The sequence below is a fragment of the Peromyscus californicus genome, unplaced genomic scaffold, assembly GCF_007827085.1.
Source record: "Peromyscus californicus insignis strain IS unplaced genomic scaffold, ASM782708v3 Scaffold_2__1_contigs__length_46816999, whole genome shotgun sequence".
Lineage (NCBI taxonomy): Eukaryota > Metazoa > Chordata > Mammalia > Rodentia > Cricetidae > Peromyscus > Peromyscus californicus.
In genome coordinates this window covers 9,656,907-9,676,994 of record NW_026294540.1, presented here as the reverse complement: position 1 = coordinate 9,676,994, position 20,088 = coordinate 9,656,907, and positions in this window count along the sequence as shown.

Sequence of the window (20,088 nt, the reverse complement as noted above, 5' to 3'; positions counted from 1 at the left end):
CATCCATCCATCCATCCATCCATCCATCCATCCACCTACCCATCCATCCATCCATTCATCCATCCATCCATCCATCCATCCATCCATCTATTCACCTACCCATCCATCCATCCATCCATCCATCTAACCATCCATCAATCACCTTCCTTCTCTCTCTTTCTATCAATTTTTTTATATTATTTTTTTCTATCAATTGTCGGTAACTTAAGTTAGCTAATACAAGTCTGCATTCTTCCACTTGATTCTGATTTTTACATCATGAGAAAATCATAACTGTACAGAGATTTACAGCCAGGAAAAAAAAAAGACTATTGTAAGTTTTGAATTTATTTAATTTTCACAATGCTACTGTGCTCTAGGATTTATTGTCACACCCTTTGTGGGGATCAGAGACTCGCACTGTCAGAGTTCACAGGGTCCTCGCATGTCTACAGAAGCACCAGGCTGCCCTGCCCAGCCTTTCGGCTCTGAGCTTTCTCCTGTCATGGTCTGAGAAGGCTGTGATTGGCTGTCACATCATGTCAATCTGAACATCGCAGAAGGTTAAGAGAATACAACTTTACTCTTTTTGTTCAGGTAAGTCTCCATCTACCCTCTTCCAGCTTCTCCAGTGACAGCCCTGGTTTGGGTCCTAATCAACCCCGGATGGTCGCTCGCCCTGCTGATTCAGTGAAGACTCACACCAGGCAGCCCCTCACCATTCTACAGTCTTCCTCATAGAAGACCCGGCAAAGGAAGAGAGAGCAGGAGATCACGAGGGGCAGTGATGGTGGTGAGGGCTAGAAACTGCTAACACCGCTTTGCATGGGCACAGACATGGGCACAAACCTCATGGGGAATGTAGGCTACCAGCATGGCCACCGAGAAGAAATGGTATGGGCATGAGGCATTGTGAAACCCACACTTACCGTGTGCACAGGATGCAGAAACTGCATGGATGTGCCCCTGTGGCTTCCAGTGCCACGGAGTCTGCCAGGCAAGGACGGCACTGACGAGATACAGCTTTTACTTTCTAGTTGTTAAGCATTTCTCAGTTTTCTGAAGAGTTCAGAGATGCAAACAAGGGAAGAGAAGAGATGCAAAGACCACCTCAGACATCACAGTTCTTTTGGCATATTAGTATCTTTGTTTATTCTTTTTGCTTTTTTTCCCCTATGTCTGTAACCATCATATTTTTCCCCACAAAGGTACCGAGCATGCTTGCCATTTTTCATTGTTTCCTTACGATCTATAGGGCTTTAGGAATATCTTTCCATAGGGGTGTATAATTTTTAAGGTGGAATAGAGAGACCGTGGGATGGCTCAGAGCGCAAAGGCGCTTGCTGCCAATCCTGATGACCTGAGTTCAGTCTCCAGGTCTGACAGGGTGGAAGGAGAGAATCAATCCGGCAAGTTGTTCTCTGATCTCCACATGAGCACTGTGATGCAGGCTTGTGTGTGTGAGTGCACACAAACACCACATACACACACACACACACACAAACAGTAAATAGATAAATGTAATTTAAAGATTTAAAGGTGAAATAGTATGCTATTTTATAGCTGTCTCCCAGTTTGTTAACATAATCTCATTCTATTATTATTATTATTATTATTATTATTATTATTATTATTATTATTGGTATTCATATTCATGGTAATTTTGAGACAGGCTCTCACTATGTAACCCAGGTTGGCCTTGAACTCACAAACCTCCCGCTTCAGGCTTCTGAATGTTGATATTACAAGTGTGTGCACCCCACACTTGGCACCATCTTGTTTTTAAGGATCACGTGGATGTGCTGGTTGGGCTGGTCCGAAGACAGCTCACTTTGGTCCAATGACAGCTCCGGTGGCGTTCTTAGAACTGTGTAAACGGAGCCCATCCTTTAACTCCCTCAGCGAACTAAGCTATTGATTAAGTCGGAGCTCCCTGATTGGACTGGCCATAGGCATCCCCTCCTGGGCCCTCCTGGAACTGTGCACCACGAGTCTCCTAAACTTCTCTCTTGACAATCAAGATGAATTGTCATGGGCCCACATTCCGTTTTGATGTTTCCCTGAGGAAATCAATAGACTGACCTGTCCGGCCTCCCTGCTGGGACAACCCCTCCACAGGATGAGGTGTCTGTGGGCATTCTATTTAGTAGAACCTGTGCCCTCTTCCTAACTACTCTCTAGACACACAGTCCCCAGACACGTGCCACTTTGCTTCCTGGATGTGCTTCTGTGGACACCCTCCTGAGGAGCAGACACGCACCCAGCGTGCATACCCCTAGACCCGAGGCATGGAAGGGGGGCTCTGCTTATGTGGAGGTTCAGTGGGGACTGGATATGTTTCCTCACATCTGCCTGTGGCCCCTCACAGGACAATTCAGGGTGGCAAAAGACAAAGGTATGCTGTGGATGGAGCTGTCTTGCTCTGTGCCACCCCATCCTGGGACAGAATTCCAAGGAGATTCAGGATCTGAGGATCGAACCTGCAGACCCACTGTATCATTATGAAAACATGCTCTTCCAGACGGAGAATAGAAAAGATATTCAACAGTTGATTTATAACTTTTCAAATAGTCTATAAGGCCTCTTTGATTTCATGCCCAGGATTTGACAACTACTTACCTGAAGTCTGAATGTTCTGTGCTTGGGGAAAAAAAATTGTTTCATTAGAAATTGTTGGTAAGAATCAGATTAATGTAGACTAAACGTTTATGTTTGTGCCCAGTACAGGAAGACACTGAACATTTATTATTATCATCATTATATTCTGTTAAATATTAGATTCTTCCCTGTCTCTAGAGACCTAAGGCTAACTCATTGACCACATTTTTAATTGAATATTTGTGCACCTCGGTAATTATTTCTTTAGGGGGAAAAAATCCAACAAAAACCTCTTTTCACTAGACAGGAAATTTTCGGGTCAAAGAGGGCACACTTTTTCAAGTCTTTTGATATGTTGATGAAGGGCTTCTAGGAAGAGATTGGCTGAGTATATTATTCATCAGGTATAATTCCCTGGCTGTGGAGGCTTTCCCACTACATTATCAAGGTTGTTAGCGACATTTTCAAACCTAAACTCTTAGCAGGAGAAAGAAGTCCCGAATTGAAAAGCTGGATTAACTCGAACAAAAACTAATTAGTAGCAGTCTGCAAGGCCAGGAAACCCAAAAGGTACACAATGAAGTCAAGACAAGACCCGGAAGTCCTTGAGTCAGTGGTGGACTGTTTGGTGTGGTGGGTTCCCCTTCTGTCTTCGCCTTGCCTTGGAGAGCACTGTGGCTGCGGGGCTCAGTCCCACCCTCCCCTTTACCCCGGGCTTGCAGAGTCTGCCTTCACATCGCACATCTTTCTCTTGAGAAATCAATTCTCTTCTGTGACCAACTGTCAGCCCCCAGCAGCTGGAGATCCAAGCAGGTGGCTGCAGCAGGTAGATTTGAGAAAGTGGGGAGCAGGTGTGACTTCCTTTTGGTAATGAGCTCTGGAAAGGTGACAGAAACCTGATGGACTCAGGTTTGGGGTTTAGTAACTCTGGGGCCCCCAGGAGGGCAATATATCTCAAGCATTTCCATCTGACTCACAGGCTGTCTAATTTCCACTAGGAAGCAGGGACGGGGACAGGCTCTCTCCTTCCTCTCTGCTTTGCTTTGAGCCCAAGAAACTAACCTAGGAAGCCTTGCTTGCTGGTCTCCAGAGAGGTTTAGCCGTGGGAAGCTCCAGGTGGAGAAAGGAGAGAGGGAGAGATGGAGCAAGATCAAAGTCAGTGTGGTCTTTCTTTCCAAGTGGGCACATCTTTCCCTATAGCTCTCCCGCGGCCTCTGCTTACGCCATTCTCTGAAGACCTTGCAGGCCTAAAGGATGCTAGGTAGCATATTTATCATTTTCTAGCCGCTCTTAACTTTGTCCACAGGGTTCTGGGAAACTTGCCCCTTCCGACTGAGCATGCTCTGTGCATCTGGCTGAATCCCATGATTGTAAGCCAGCTTGCTGCTTCTCATGCTGCAACAGAAGCAGCGTGTTGGACATCCCTGATTTAGTGAACACCATGATTTAGTCTACATTGGGATGGCTTAGCTGATGGAGAGTCAGGACTGCAGGGGGCCTAAGTATGTCTGTCTTCTTAAGGTGTCCCACATAGTTTCTCCAGCATAGCAGGGTTCGGGTTGTCAGACTTTTCCCCCATTAGTCGGCTGCTCTCACCCCCTCATCATACTCCATCTGCCAATCACCTCAAAGGGAACAGCTCCACCATCATCCAAAACATCCACTGGAGGGGACAGGGCCACTGCTGATGGGCTACAAAGAAACAGGAAGTCTAGAGGACCTGAGATTACCCATGAACCCTTCTCAAATCCCCCTCCTTCTTTTTAAGACAGGTTCTTATATATCCCAGGCTAGCCCCAAACTCACAATAGAGGATGACTTCGAACTTCTTATCCTCCTGCCTCTAACTCCCAAGTGACGGGGTTGCAGGCATGTGCCACCGTGCCTGGTTTATTTGGTATTGGGGGTAGAACCTGGAACTTTGTGCATGCTAGGAAGGTGGGACTTGGTGCATGCTAAGAGGGTGGGACTTGGTGCATGCTTGGAGGGTGGGACTTGGTGAGTGCTAGGCGAGCATTTTTCCCACTGAGCCTCATCTGCATCCCTGCACGTTGCTTTGAGTGACAACAGCATAAAGCACTGGTGAAGTGAACTGTCCTCAAACCACCATTGAATCCAGGACTCATGGGTCTTCCTTCCCAACTCTAGACAGACACCCTCACAGTGGTGGAAGTGATGTCATCAAAGGCCCAGAGGGGACACACTCCAGCTGAAAGCTTCTTAGCTTTCCTAAAGGAAATTCCTGGGAAGTTCTGGGCAGTGTGTCCAGCGCAGAGCAGTCACCAGAGTAGCAGTAGAAAGAAGGAGTTACTTGTGCCAATCAAGTCACACAAGACAAACTGCCAGGAAGCAGAGGCCACCAGGGGAAGGGATACAAAAGAACCAAAACTGTGAGGGGTGGGGACAGTGTCACAGGAACCCTACAGGTTGCATCACAGGGTAAGATGGGTTCTGCCACTCTGGCAGGACAGCCCTCCACGTGTTGAAGACACATTCCCTCACAAGGTTGTCCTCGCTTCAGAGGTCATACGCAACTTGGGGTCCCCAGAGCCTCCATACTGCTGCCACGTGGGCTGGAGATGACTTCCTTGCATTTGATGACTTGTGAGAATGAAACAGATTCCTCTCCTTAAGTGTTTACCATGGCAGTAGGCTGAAGGAGGAAGGACAGTTAAGAGCATTCCAGGTGCATTAGGTAAGGAAAAAGAATGCTCATGAAACCAAAGCTTGGCACACCAGAGTTACCACTCCGGCAGAGGGGTAGCCTAGCCCAGTGTGACCTCAAGTTTTCTGGCTGAATGAGTAATCGGGATGAGGACATATTATTTCTTCAATTAAGATTTCAGTATATTAGGCACAAGGGCAATCAATGGGTGCTTCAAAATCCTGGTACCCAGCAAAGGAAATGCTTCAGCATCTCAATACATTGCAGCTAGGGGTTGGATAGAGGTCTCAGCGGTTAAGAGCACTAACAGCTCTTGAAAAGATGCTGAGTTCAACCCATATGGGGCAGTCCACAACCAACTGTAACTCCAGGTCTGGGGAGATCTGCTGCCCTCTTCTGGCCTCCTAAGGCACTGCATGAAAATGATGCACATACCCACACACAAATACACATAATAGAAATGAAAAACAAATAGATTACAGTTGACAGAGAGTGAATGCATTAATTATTCAATTGGTCTGCTTATCGAATGGAGTTTGGGTGTACTTAAAACACAGCTAACATCATCCAGTACTTAGAATGTGCTAGGCTGTGCTCTAACTGGTAATGCATCTAGTACTATTATTAAATGTCAGTAAAATGTCCTCACTTACACTCATAGGAACTGGGACACAGAAAAGCTAAGAGACTTCACAGAGTCTAAGCTCTCCGGGAGGCTCATCTGAGCTATTTGTGCTTGATCTGAGATAGGAAGATGTGGGGGGTGGGGGTGGGGTAGGGTGGAGGGTGGAGGACATTTTAACCTTTAGCCTATTGCATTTAAAACAGGGGGGAAATTAATCTTCATGCAAAAGGCACCATGTGATCTGGCCTTTGGCCTCCAGAGCTCACATAGACCTAGGAGATTAACTCAGCCTTCCCGAATGTTCTTATGCAATGGATGTTATGGGAAGAAAATCACCAGGTTGTGTAATCTCATTTCATTTTCAAATGAATCTGAGGTGCAGGGGCAACTCTTGAAATCTGAAGGGAAACTAAGGTTTGGAGAGGCTGAACAAACTTGCCCAAACTCACCCAAACTCATCCAGCCTCGGGGCAAAAGATGTTATGAGCCCAGCGTGGGAGGGAGGCTCTGTCCACTCAACTCCTCAACCTCCCAGCTGGTATCTACACAAGAGTGGCCACTGGGGGAAAAGCAGACAGACAGACAGACAGACAGACAGACAAAAAACATCAGGGTTCAGCATCCCATGTCTTTTGAGGATTGAGAGCCACAAGAGTTTCCTGGCCAGTTCCAGACACATCCTGTACCCACAGTCGCGTCTGCTTCTGCTCATTATTCCTCCTCCAGCTCTCAAACACACAGTCAAATGCACCCGCTTCCCCAAATCCTGGAGCAAAGACTTTCACACTAACGGGAGGTGGAGACGGTTCTTATCTTGACACTTCAAAGAAAGCCTCTCCTCTTGCCACCTCCCTGCCCTGCACCATGCTGCTGACATGGAGACCCGGTGGGAAGGGGCTCCGAGTCCTCCCTTTGATCCTGGGGCAAGCTGGACAATCTCTGGTCTCCCAGACCTCACGGGCTCCGTGTCTCGATTCTATGGATATTTATGACTTGAAATCATGTCTCCTCTGCTTGTTGGGTTTTACTCGTTCACCCTCCCAGGCCATAAGAAGTGGGGTTTCAGAGTCAAAAGGAAGTGTGCAGATGAAGGGTTTGGCCAGCTGGGTGGAGCTGGTTCTGGCATCGCTCACTGCTTTTGTGCCCACACTTCAACACTTCAACTCTTACAGATGTCCAAGCTGTGGTTTTCATTTGGGGGTCCTCGGCCCCTTTTATGATAAAGAGATAGCTGTAGACACATGCTCAAAGGGTGCCTCTGAGGGCTGGAGAGATGGCTCTTTCAGGGGACCTGAGTTTGATTTCCAGTACACACATTGGCCAGTTCACAAATGTCTGGAACTCCCGCTCTAAGGGTCTGGCCTCCACAGGCACCTGAATAACTATGGTACACACAGACATGTGCACATAAATCTTAAAAATGTATCTTACTAAAAAGGATGCACATACACAGTGAAATCTGAAACTTCTATTTTCAAAGGTTCACAAGGCCCCCAGAGCCCACCCTGAGTTCTTTAGGTCAGAGGATCCCTGGTTTTCAGGACACAATGATAGATCCTCAGCCGAGCAGCAGCCACAAACACCGTTCTAAGACTTAGGCTAGTCTGACTTGGGATCCTGGCCATGGCCTCTCCCAATGACCCAAGTCTAAATACGTAAACTCCATGACTCTCAGTTTATCTATCTATACAATGGACATATTTCTAGACCTGGCCTTATATAGTTCCAGGAAAGACTCTAGAAGTTGATGCATGGAAAACACCCAGCCTGTGGGTTATTCTTTGTGACAGCTACCTTGATGAGGACCCTGATTATGACAGCTGGATCGCTTGCCTGTTCTGATGCTGCCCCAGGGGTGAGAGCCTCACACTCCTGGGCTTCAGTTTTCGCGTCTGACGCATGAATTGATCTCCCTTGCAGACACACTGACTTGATCAGCAAGCACAGTCGAGGTAAAAGAAAGGGGAGGGTGATGTCACCCACGTCGATGGTAAGGATGCAACCCTAACTTGGTTGTCTCTGCCTCCCTGCACCGGTGGTGACATGCCACCACACCTGGATTTTCTTACATGGGCTCTGGGCATCCGAACTCAGGTCCTATTGGCAAGGCAAGCACTTTATCGACCGGACCCTTTTTCTAACCCTTGTCATCATTCTGTTACCGGGGAAACTTTATTGGACTTAGCTTGGGGTCTCCAAAGCCTGCAGGGGTGGGGGGGCTGGGCTCTCTGGATAGTCTAGGAAGAGCACCGACCAAGAGTGAGTTACGAGCACCAAATACTTTGAGTAGGATATTTGCTAATATTTCACAAAATTCATCAGGTCAAGTATTAAAAGCTGCTTTCCATTAAAACAAGATAGAAAGGGATCTCAAATCACGGAGGAAGGAGAGGGGCTCTTGCACTGAGCGGATGCGTTAATCTGAGTCCATGACCCCAACTCAGCACAGCTAAGCAATACCAGAGCAGGTCACGGGGCGAAGCCGGCGAGGCCAGAAAGATATCCACAAAGGCAGATTTGCTTTCTAGGGAGCACCCAGAGTCCATCCAGTCCCCAGGCAGCGGAAGCACTTAGGGTAGAGACCAGAGCATGCCTGCAAGAGATGCTGGAATACTTAGGCGGATCTCGGCCATCACAGTCGGGGTGTACCCCATGTGACACCTTCATCGGCTCAGCCAACGAACGGACGGATGGACGGGCGGGGACAGAATGCCTTCAGGTGTCAGAATCAAGACCCTTTCCTCTTCTTGACTTCTCGGTCCCCAGTGGAGTCCTTTTGTCTCTGTTCATCACGCAGGAGGGAAGAGAGAGCCAGACGAAACTAGACAGCGAGGAGGAGAAATGAGGCAGGTGAGGAAAGAGCTGTCAGGGGACAAAATTTAGAGACCCTCGTCCACGGAGTTGCAGAAAGCGATGGTTTCCCCATCCCGTGCCATCAGCAGACAGTTGCCTGGGGTTGCAGGTTGATTTACGCCTTGCAGATTGCTGCCGGTGGCATAATTCATCCAGAGGAGTAAGGCTTAGGTCAATATATGTTTAAGTAAAAAGGTTCTGTAGGGCCCCAGGGGGACAGGCTGGGAAAGGAGCCTCCTACTGCCAGGAGGGGAGAGGCTAGGAGAAGCAAGGGTTGGGGAGCGGGGAAGAAGAGGGGGGGGCTGGGACATGCAGAACCAGAGAGGCTGATGGAGGGAACTCCCCTGCCCCCGTGGGCTTCCTAGCATTTGGTTTCATTTCCTTCACTTTGTTTTGGGTCAGTGTGTTTAAGCACAGGTGTGGTTAATGTACTTAACACATGTATTAGTTATGTCAAGGGGGCAACAGACAATATCACATACGTAAGTCTCCATGTGGCTGTAGCTCTCGTCTATCTAGTATGATCCGTCTGTCTATCATCCGTCTCTTTATCTGTATGTCTGGTTTGCTTTCTGGGGCTGTTGTAAAGCATTCTGACCAAAAACCACTTGGGGAGGCTGTCTTTGACTCTGCAACTCTCGGGTCACACTCTGTTGCTGAGGGAAGTCAGCGTAGGAACCCGGGGAAGGAACCTGGAGGCGGGAGCTGATGCAGAGGCCGGGGAGGGGTGCTGCTCTCTGGCTTGCTCCCCATGGCTTGCTCAGCCTGCTTTCTTATAGAGCCCAGGACCACCTGCCCAGGGATGGCACCACCCACAGTGACCTCGGCCCTCCCAGATCAGTCACTACTTAAGAAAATGCCCCCCTAGCTTGTGTCCAGGATAATATGGTGGAGGCATTTTCTTAATTGAGGTTCCCTCTTTCCAGATGATTCTGGCTTGTGACAAAAACCCAATTAGCACACTATCTGTTATCTATCTATCTATCTATCTATCTATCTATCTATTTATCTATCTATCTATCTATCTATCTTATCTATCATCTATCACCTGTTTATTTATCTATCATCTATGACCTATTTGTCTACCATTCATTTATCAATCAATCATCTATTATCTATATGCCAACTAATTGTCTATTATCTATCTGTCCCTATGTGCATTTATCTGTATATCTATCTTTTGTCTATCATCTGTCTGCCTGTCTATATCTATCTATCTATCTATCTATCTATCTATCTATCTATCTATCTATCTATCTATCTACCATCCATCTATCTCTACATCTGTGTGTAATACTCTACAGTGCCTTCTCTGCTGTACACACTGAGGACACACTGCACAGCAGAGGTTGCAGAACTGGATCTCCATTTACGTATGCTATCTTGTCCTACATTGAAGGGTTGACTAGAGAAGTATGTAGGACGCAGTGGGCAGGAATAAACAGAACAACACAGAGACCCAGAAGGATTTCATCACTCTTAGTCTGCAAGTCAGTCCACCCTCTAGCCCACACCATTGAGGCTCAGACCTGGAACACCTGCTCACTGCTCCCACCAGTACAGATGGAGCTGTCTGGACATTTCCAGGCAAATTCTGGTGCTTCTAACATGAGTTCTGTTCCTGGAAGTTTCTAGAGCTAAGGCACAAGCACCATCTCCAACATGCAAAATAAGTTCTCACATGACACATTTCTTTCCTCCCTAACTCCAATGCATTATGCTACTCAGAGCCAGGAAGCACACACCCAGGGCTCTGAGATGTGCATGTGGCTAACCTCATTTCTCCTTTGGGAAGGAAAAAAAAAAGTATCAGAACCACAGAGTTGGTCCTTCCTGCATGAGCTCTGCAGATAGAACAGGGATGACAGAACATATTCTAGAACCAAAGCCTGAGACTGCCTCATCTCTAAGGATTTCTGTATCTCGCATACAAGATGCCAGTTGAGAGAATGGTGTCTAAACCTGGAGTGTAGGCACAGCCCGCGGAATGTTCGGAACAGACTTACATGAAGTGTCATCTGCCTGTCATTTATCCGAAAACGGGAATCGAACTGGGTGCTCCACACTGTATCTGGAAATACTGGGATCCAGTTGACGAGGATTCGGGGACAAACCACAGAACAACTGTAACTGTAGGAAGTGAGTGGACCCATCGCTTCTCGGCCAGGTCTGGCCGACTGAGCTGATAGCCGCTACAGTCATGAAAATAGCCAATGGGGATGAACCATCCCCGGGGCCAAGCTCTGCAACCTACACATTAAAATGTAAGTGCTGCGTGAATGCCACCGTGGGATGGACTCCATGCACAGCCCAGCTTTTCCAGGAAGGGAAACTGAGGTCCGATTGTCTTTCTCATTCATAGGTGGGTTTTGATAAGGAATCGATGGGGCCAGACTTCTCAATATCCCACGCAAAGGCACAAAGTTAGGAAGTGTCTTGTCTGAGGTACCACACTAATCCACCGCAGAGCCAAAGTTCCATCCCGACTTCCCAAGCCTCTGTGACTCCTTCCAAAGCCTCATCGGGGGTCCTGAGATCACCGTGAATTGTACAGAACTGGCTTTAGAGAAATCACATTCCTTAGTCAGTTCCTCTTGATGCCTCACTTGAAAGCCATGAAACTCTGAGAGAATCAGGCGCCTCCAGGTGCCCTCCTTGCTCCTTCTGGCTCTTTTTTGAATGGGCTATGCAAACTCCGCCAATCTGACTCTCTAGAATCTCAGTGTGAGGTCTGAGCAACAAAGGAGACCATATTTAACAGTCTCCCCCTCCGCCGCCACCCCCCCCAAGTCCCTTCCGTGGTGACATTCTGCTAAGATGCACAGTCTCTGGCCAGCTCCTGTCTCCTCTTGGAGCCTGGCTCTCCACACCCGGCGTCTCAGGCTGATACAATAGTCAGCAGACGAATCCCATTACCGGCCACTCTCTACTTGGCCACTGCCAGGCTATGTGACCTTAAAGAGGCGTCTCAGCTAATCTCTCTGGGCCTGACCTCTCCTCGTCTCAGCAGGAGACTAGAATATTTACCTGTGTGACAAAGCCCTCTGAGCCCCTGAGATAAAAAGCTTTGTGTTAACAAAGCCGAAAGCGGATTCTTTTTGTAATGGACCAGCTCAACAGCGTGGGGGCCTTGTGTTCTTCTGGGTCTCCTCCTCCCTCCCACTCCTCTCCCAACACTCTGGAAGGTGTCAGGTCTGCCGTCCCCAGCTCTCTCTGGGTGAGTTCACTACTTTTGGGTTTACATAGGCCCTCCTTCCGCACTGGAGGACCCAAACTTTCAAGCTTCACAGCGATTTTAGTGTCTCGGTAATTGTTTCCAGGAAGCGGCTAATAATTCCATTCACTAGGCTGTTAACACCAGAAAGGTACTTCAGTATTTATGATCTACCAAGTTAGCATTGTTTGGGGGAAAGAAAAATAACGCACATAGGTTGAAAGAAAAGAAATGCCTACGTTGGTATCCAAAAGTGGAACCCACGTTAAGCAGGTAGATGTAGCTGGGACGCTACACAGCTTCTCAAATTTGGACTCAGATCTGTCACCTCCATGCTGAGGATTTTCTTGAGACATTGCTTTTAAATACCCAGGTCTCCAGGTGTGGGGTTATTTCAGTGACTAGAGAGGGGTAGGGTGGTTTGCTCCGCTATACTCTGTTGCTTCTGCTAAACACAGCTAACCCACCCCCACCCTGCCACGCTGACCACACATCTGAAACCACACCCGAGCGAGACTCTGAGAGCTAGGTGTGCAGCGTGGCAGGTGAAGCCACAGCTCAGAAACACCAAGGGATGTGGATCAACACACACACACATTCCAAGGAAAGACAGGAAATGGAAGGGAGGAAAGACGAATTCTCCAGCTAGAGGCCCGGGAGAGGTCAGAAGTCAGTGTTTTTGACTATACTGCTTAAGTCTAAGAGAACTCTATGAGACTACGCCCCTTCTCTTGTGAACAGAGTAGGCTGCTAACGAGAGGGTGGGGGACCACCCATCAACACAAATATGGGGGTCCTCCTCCCCCTTTTCGCCAAGTCCTGCAGTGAACATGGAGTGGAATTCTGTCGATCTTCTCAGTCCTACATTGCTGTTGGCAGACAAGAATGTCCCCAAATGATAACAAATATGGGGCACATCCTCCTCACCCTAGTAGAAGATGAAGAGGGGCAAGGATTATAGGAGTGAGCCATCCACAGGCTTCTTCAATCATCTGCCTAAAGTATGAGAGAACTAAGAAACTTTGAATAAAGTCCTTGGCATGCCCTCAAACAGACCGTGAATGAAAATAAGCAGGATCACAGGGGTTGGGAGGGGTGGTATATCTTTGAAAATTAAGCTATAGAAGAAAATACCACCCAGGCTTCCTATTGGCCTCTAGGTAGCACACAGGACACCAGGATAGTGTTGCAAAGGATTTGAGAATTCAATGGCTATTCAAACCAGAGCCCACAGAAGTTAGCCAGAACCTCAGCAGTTTGGCTACTTGCAAAAACAAGAGATTGAAACAAGACCCGGAGCTGTACAGCCTCATACTAAAAATGTCTATTGTAGAGCACAGAATTGTTCCCCATACCCAACCCAGGGAAATCTCAAGTCAAATAGGAAATGACAATCAGCAGATGTCAAGCCAGAGATGACACAAACGTAGGGACCGCCTGTAACTTGAAGTGAAGGGAGCAGAGGGAGGTTCAGGAGAGAAGGAGAAGACACAAAAATGAGCCAGATGGGAACTTGGGGTGGTGGTGAAAAACACACAGACCTGAGCAAAAAGCCCAAGGGGTAGGTTCTGTCAGAACAAAGCAGTAGACTTGCAGGCAAGTCCACGGGAACTAGACAATCTAAACAGCAGAGAGAAAAACAGAGCTTTCAACGAGGACCAGAGTGTTGAGAACCTTCTAGATAATAATAGTAATAAAAATCTAATGTCCGTTTTATCAAAGTTCCAGAGGAGAGCATAAAATTGAAAATCATTTTTTTTTTTGAAGATGTTAACAGAAAAAAGTTCTATCAGTTTGGAAAAAAGACAAATATATGGTTTTGGGGTGTTGTAAACCCTGTCCTCAGAGTATAATGGTTGACATGTTCATCAGCACGGCTGCAATTACTTGTAAGAGACACCCAATGTTGAACTAGTTGACTGTTGGGATCTTCCCCTGAAATTCTATCTGTCTCTCCTGGCCAGTTGTATTGTAGTTCTGTCGTAATTGCCCATAGTCTCATGATTGCAAGAGGTGCTCCAGTATATAGACTGTGGAAGGGAGGACTCCAGCTATGCAGCTAGGGGAAGGCACCATGCATGCTGGGATGAGGCTTTCTGAGTGTGGATGCCTTGAGGTCATCTACATTCTTGTAAGGAACCCCTCGCCCATGCTCTATAAGGAAACCCAATAGACTCATTGGTTCCCCAAGATGGACTCTAGCAGAATGATATTTTCATTTGTTTGGGGGCCTCATAAGAGTTAAGCATTTGTTTATATCTCCCCAGGGAAGGAAGTCTCACAACATGGAGAAATATAGTGAGCCTCGAACAGAAATAATATAAAAATGTGCATCCAGACACATCATTGTCAATCTTATAAAACTTAAATACACACACAATCAAAGAGTTAAAACAGCCAGATAGAAGCCACACCCTGTATACATGGGAAATAAGCCACTGATATAGATTTTTAAAAATCAAAATTTGTGGAGGACATAAAGAACAGTCACATTTGTAAAGAAAAGACATACCAACTATAAGCTCCATATGCAAAGAAATAATACATATTCATGCCTGGAGGAAACATAAAAAATGTATACATAGATATCCTCAAAAATAGCATAGATACATGAAGACAGAATATTAAAAAGTGTTAAGTAGCCTGCCTACAAGAAGACAGGGAAGGAAAGAGTAGAGAGAACAGGAAGAACACAAGCAATAAAATGTCATTCTTAAATTTCACCATATGAATAATTCCATTAAATATAAATAGCCTAAACACACCAATTAAATGGCAGAGACTCACTTTGGACATCACAAGGTAGGGTAAAGGTGCAGTGAATTATACCGCTTATCAAAAGAAAGTGGAAGTGACTACATACATATGGAAGAAAGTGAATTCATGACAAAATGAAATGAACCCAACTTACTGTTGAAACAGGCACTATGACAGACGCACTCCGCCTGGTGTCCCACAAAACTTACATATCTCTTGTGTCTCTTCACAAAATCTAAAGTGCCTGTTATGAATTCTGTGAGTCCTGGCAGAGACCTTGGCACAATTTGGGTACTAAAGTCTAGAGCCAAATATACTTCACAGTTCGTTTGCTGAGCAGACTCAGTTGGCTTTCATTCCTTGGGGAAGCACGCAGAGGCTTTGAGATGAAGGTGTGACAGTCAATGGGCAACTGAGGCTCACTGCAGAACACTACTGGTAGGCATTTCCACAGCTTTTCCCCACCCCACATCCTTTCCTTCTCTATCATGCACTCAACTGTATCCCCCCCACCCCGCCATTCCAGCTGTTTTCAAATACACCTGCCTCACTCCATTCTAGTGGTTTTGTGATACAAGGGATTGGACACAGGGTCTTGTGCATGGGAAGCCCTCTCTCCACCACTGAGCTGCATTCCCCAGTCCCCTTTGATGTTTTGAGATACACATCATTGCCTAGATAGGCCTTCAACTTGCAATCTAATGCTTTAATCTCATGAGTAGCAGAGACTGCAGACCCACACCACCAGACCTGGCTCCAGTGGTCTTTGGATGTGCTATTCCAGCTATCTAGATTGCTCCTCCTCCAAATATCTTTCTAGCTCTTTCTCCATCTCCCTTAGTATGTTGACTTAAAAGTCACCGGTTAATAAGGCTGGCTCAATCAATTCATTTAAAATTGCCTCCCACCATTCTCCCAAATCCACAATTTATATTTTTTCACGGCTCTTATCATCACATGACAATATTTCTGGTTGCTCATATGATGTCTCTCTCTCTCTCTCTCACTCACTAATGTGAGATTCACAAATGTAGGGGGTTTATAAAATGGACCCTGTTCAGTATTGTTACCCCATGTTATAAGGCTAGCATAGCATTGGCTATGGAGTATGGGCTCAAGAAACATTTTTAGAATAAGCGTTGAAAGTGGGAAATGAGCCCCCAAAGAAAGGTCACTGGCTATTATAATTCCATGCATGAAGATTATGAGGCAATAGAAAGTACTGAGATCCATGGGTGAGAGACCAGGAAATGGAACTAATGGCCTATATCTGTTCCTAATCACAATTAATAGCAATAACAAACAGTCACTACCTGCGACCATCCATGCACCTCCCCATTTCTTTTGTAGTCATTAACCTGATACTAGTATATGAACTATCAAAAAACCTGGTTTCCCTATAACATTTTCCTTCTTTTGTTCTGATGTGTCTACACATGCATATAGTGTCGTCTGGCCATATTTTTCATCTTCTCCATCCCCTCATCACCTCTGCTGTGGTGCATCCTTTGCCCACAGTAATGCCCAGCATGCCAGGATGCTCCACAAGCACGAATTGAACCAATGAAACGTTGAATGGCCATAGACTGTGGGCAATCAAGAAATTGTTGATGCTTGAAAGGAAGAAAAAAGGAGAGGAAGGAATGAAGGAAAGGGGAAGCAGGGAGAGAGGAAGGGGATGAAAGCATGCCCCTCCCCAACCCACCCCTGCAGCATTTACATCTGCATGCATGCACCACTCCAGCTTGGGTGTTATTACTCACTTTTCTGCTGCTGTGGTAAAACACCATAACCAAAACCCGCTCATGAAAGAAAGGATTATTTCAGCTTCAGGTTCCAGAGGGAGAGAGTCCGTATGGTGGAGGAGTCATGACAGCAGACAGCTGGGAAAGAAAGTTGATAGATCCCATCTTCAACCATAAACAGGAAGCAGGAAGAATGAACTAAACATGGTATGAACTGTTAAAGCCCACCCCAAGAGATGATCTTCCTCCAGCAAGGCTTCACCTCCCTAAACAGGACCATTGACTGGGAACCAAAAATTCAAATATCTGTGCCCAAGGGCATGTGCGCGTGGGTGTGAGGGGGATTGTCTCTCATTCAAACAACTGGGCTATATTAATCACTATTAACACATTCTATGGCTGAAAACGAAAACAATAGAGAATAAAGAGAATGAATGACCTGCAGAAGCTTTGGCAGATCACAGATTGGAAGGGGCAGAAATGAGAACTTTTTCCACTGAAATAAATCTTTTTTTTTTTTTTTTTTTTTTTAAAAAGTGTAGGTAGCTCTGTGGTTCAGTGGATAGCATATTGAACTTCTAGTAACAAATGTGTGTGTGTGTGTGTGTGTGTGTGTGTGTGTGTGTGTGTGTGTGTGTGTGTGTATGTGTGTGTGTCTGTGTGCGTGTACATGCACATGTACACTCTAGGAAGCCGGACTAATACATCAGTTAACGCAGTAATAAACAAGTGGACTAAGGCTGAGACCATATTGCAAGTTCCGACCTCCCCTCTTCTGAGTTCTCTGACCTGTGACCTCACCCCCTCCCCTGCCAAATGAAGAAGGATCTCTGTGCAGCTCAGGGAGGTTAGGAACCTGCTCGAGACCACCCAGCTAGCTCATCAGCAGACCCTTTGGGGAAGCCCTCTTCCAGCCGACGCCTCATGGCCAGCATCCCTCCACTCCCTCTCCACGCCTCCACTCCTACTACCTCTGAGGCTGAAGCTTCGGTTTCCCCCTAAGTGGGTTAAGTATCAGAGAATCTGGAATCCCTGGCTTTGTGCTTACGTACATCTATTTGTTTGTTTATGTGTTTATTCTATGTGCACTCCAGTGCGCATGCGGAGGTCAGAGGGCAACCTGTGGGAGCCACTTCTCCCTTTTCGATCCCTGTGGATCATCATTCTCGGCTGCAAAGTGCCTCTACCTGCTGAGCCATCTCTCAAGCCCCTTTATTTTTAACTCGCAGACACAAAGCGCTGAGCACGGCAGCGCTCAGCGCGCAATAAGCACTCCGTCAACATCCTCGATTGTGATTGCCCAGACGGACAGCACAGCGAGCATCCATCCGGCGCGGACCTCCTCTCTCCGGGTCTCTAACTTGCGGGAAACCTCATCAGAAGGGGCATCTTTAACTGAACAACTCTGAGCAGTACTTTTAAATATTTAATGAATTCCCGAGGCTCTTGGAAAGTAGAGTGAGAAACGTCCTGTAAAAATCTATTAGTGCTAATAAAATACCAGCCAACAGGCTGCCCATTACCAGCAATTAAGGTTTCTAAGAGGGTCAAATAACCCTTTCAATGATTTGTGCGCATCCCCTTCTTCGCTTTACGTAAGCAGGTATTATTTTTTTTGTTTGTTTGTTTTTGTTTAAGGTCCTGGCCTTTTGGTCTGTACTCTCACCCAATTCCAAATGATGTTTTCAGACACTGATGGGGTGTGTGTATAGTCCCCAATCATGCCTCATGGTCCCATCAAGAACCGGACATGGACATGTGGATGCCAAGCTCCAAGCCACAGCTCAGATATTCAAAGACGTAGTGCAGACAGCAAAGCTGGAGTACATGAGCCCCATGTAAGCCTTCTGACATCAGACAAGAAGCTACAGGAGTTTGCTCCATTGGGTTTCAGTCTTGCTTTGATCCAGTATTTCCTCACTCGACCTCCATCCCTCCATTTTTGGAATGGTAATGTATGTTCTGTGCCATTGTGTGTTGGAAGTATGTAATTTGTTTTTTTTGGTTTTACAGGGAGTTACAATTAAGAGGTTGCCTTGAGTCTCAGGAGAGACGTTGGACTTTAAACAGTGCCGAGACTGTGAAGGATTGTGGGGACTTTTGAAGTTGGAATAAATGCACTCTGCATTATGATATGGCTACAGTCCTATGTGGGCCAGGGCGTGGAATGTGATGGATTGAATGGGAATGGACCCCATAGGCTCATATATTTGAATACTTGGTCCTCAGTTGTTTGGAAAGGATGAGGAGGTGTGGCCTTGATGGAGGAGGTATGTCACTGGAGGTGGGCTTTGAGCTTTCAAAAGCCCACCATCTTCTCAGTTAGCCTTCATTGCCTTGTGATTGTGCCTCAAGATGTAAGCTCTTAGCTGTTACTCAAACGACATGCCCACCTGCCTGCGGCCATGCTCCCAGGCGTGAAATTGTAAGCAGCCAATTGCTGTGGGATGGTCTGTATGGCAAATGTGTTGCTGATTGGTCAATAAATAAATCACTGATTGGCCCGTGGCCAGGCAGGAAGTATAGGCGGGACAAGGAGGAGAATAGAGCTGGGAAGTGGGAGGCTGAGTGAGGGAGACACTGCCAGCCGCCATGATGAGAAACAGCATGTGAAGATGCCGGTAAGCCACGAGCCATGTGGCAAGGTATAGATGAATGAAAATGGATTAATTTAAGCTGTAAGAACAGTTCGCAAGAAGCCTGCCACGGTCATACAGTTTGTAACCAATATAAGTCTCTGTGTTTACTTGGTTGGGTCTGAGTGGCTGTGGGACTGGCAGGTAAGAGAGATTTGTCCTGACTGTGGGCCAGGCAGGAAAACTCAAGCTACAGCCAATAAACATTTTCTTCTATCCATTGCTTTGGACATGGTGTCTTATCACAGCAGTGGAACAGTAAGTAAGACGCACACACACAGAAAGAGAGTAACAACCAGAGGTATCGGGGGGGCGGACGAGGACAGGCTTTCCTTTGCACAAGTAACTCACAGCAGCCACCACTGTACGCACAAAACCAAGCCAAGATCAAGCAGGCCCGAATCCCAGCATGGTTGAGGGGAGGGAGCCATAAAGTCTCACCACTAGTTTGAGGAACTATTGGCGACTGGAGGCTACTAGGGGAAGGTGAGTGTCAGTTTTCTTCAGGGATATGGACCCTATAGGCTGCTGCCCATGCAAACCCATGCACATCCAGGCAACACTGAGTGGACCCAGTGGGCTTTAAAAAAAAAAAAAAAGCACATGAAGATGGGAAGAAAAAGTGATGGGGGGATATGGGAGGGGTTTGAGAGGAGACAGTATGAGTGCATTTGGTCTAAACAACATATGCATGCATGCATGACATTTTCAAACAAATAAAATGCTTGGAAAGTTTCTCTGGGAGAAAAAAAAATGACAGTCCCAAATGAGACCTTTAGATGGGGAATCTTTTGCTTTTCTTGACTTCTTGTACTTGAAGAAAAGAATTTCAGTGCTGTGGGATGTTCTGTATGGCAAATGTGTTGCTCTGATTGGTTAGTAAATAAAACACTGATTGGCCAGTAGTCAGGCAGGAGGAAGTATAGGCGGGACAAGGAGGAGAATAATTCTGGGAAGTGGAAGACTGAGTGAGAGACACTGCCAGTCACCGCCATGACAAGCAGCATGTGAAGATG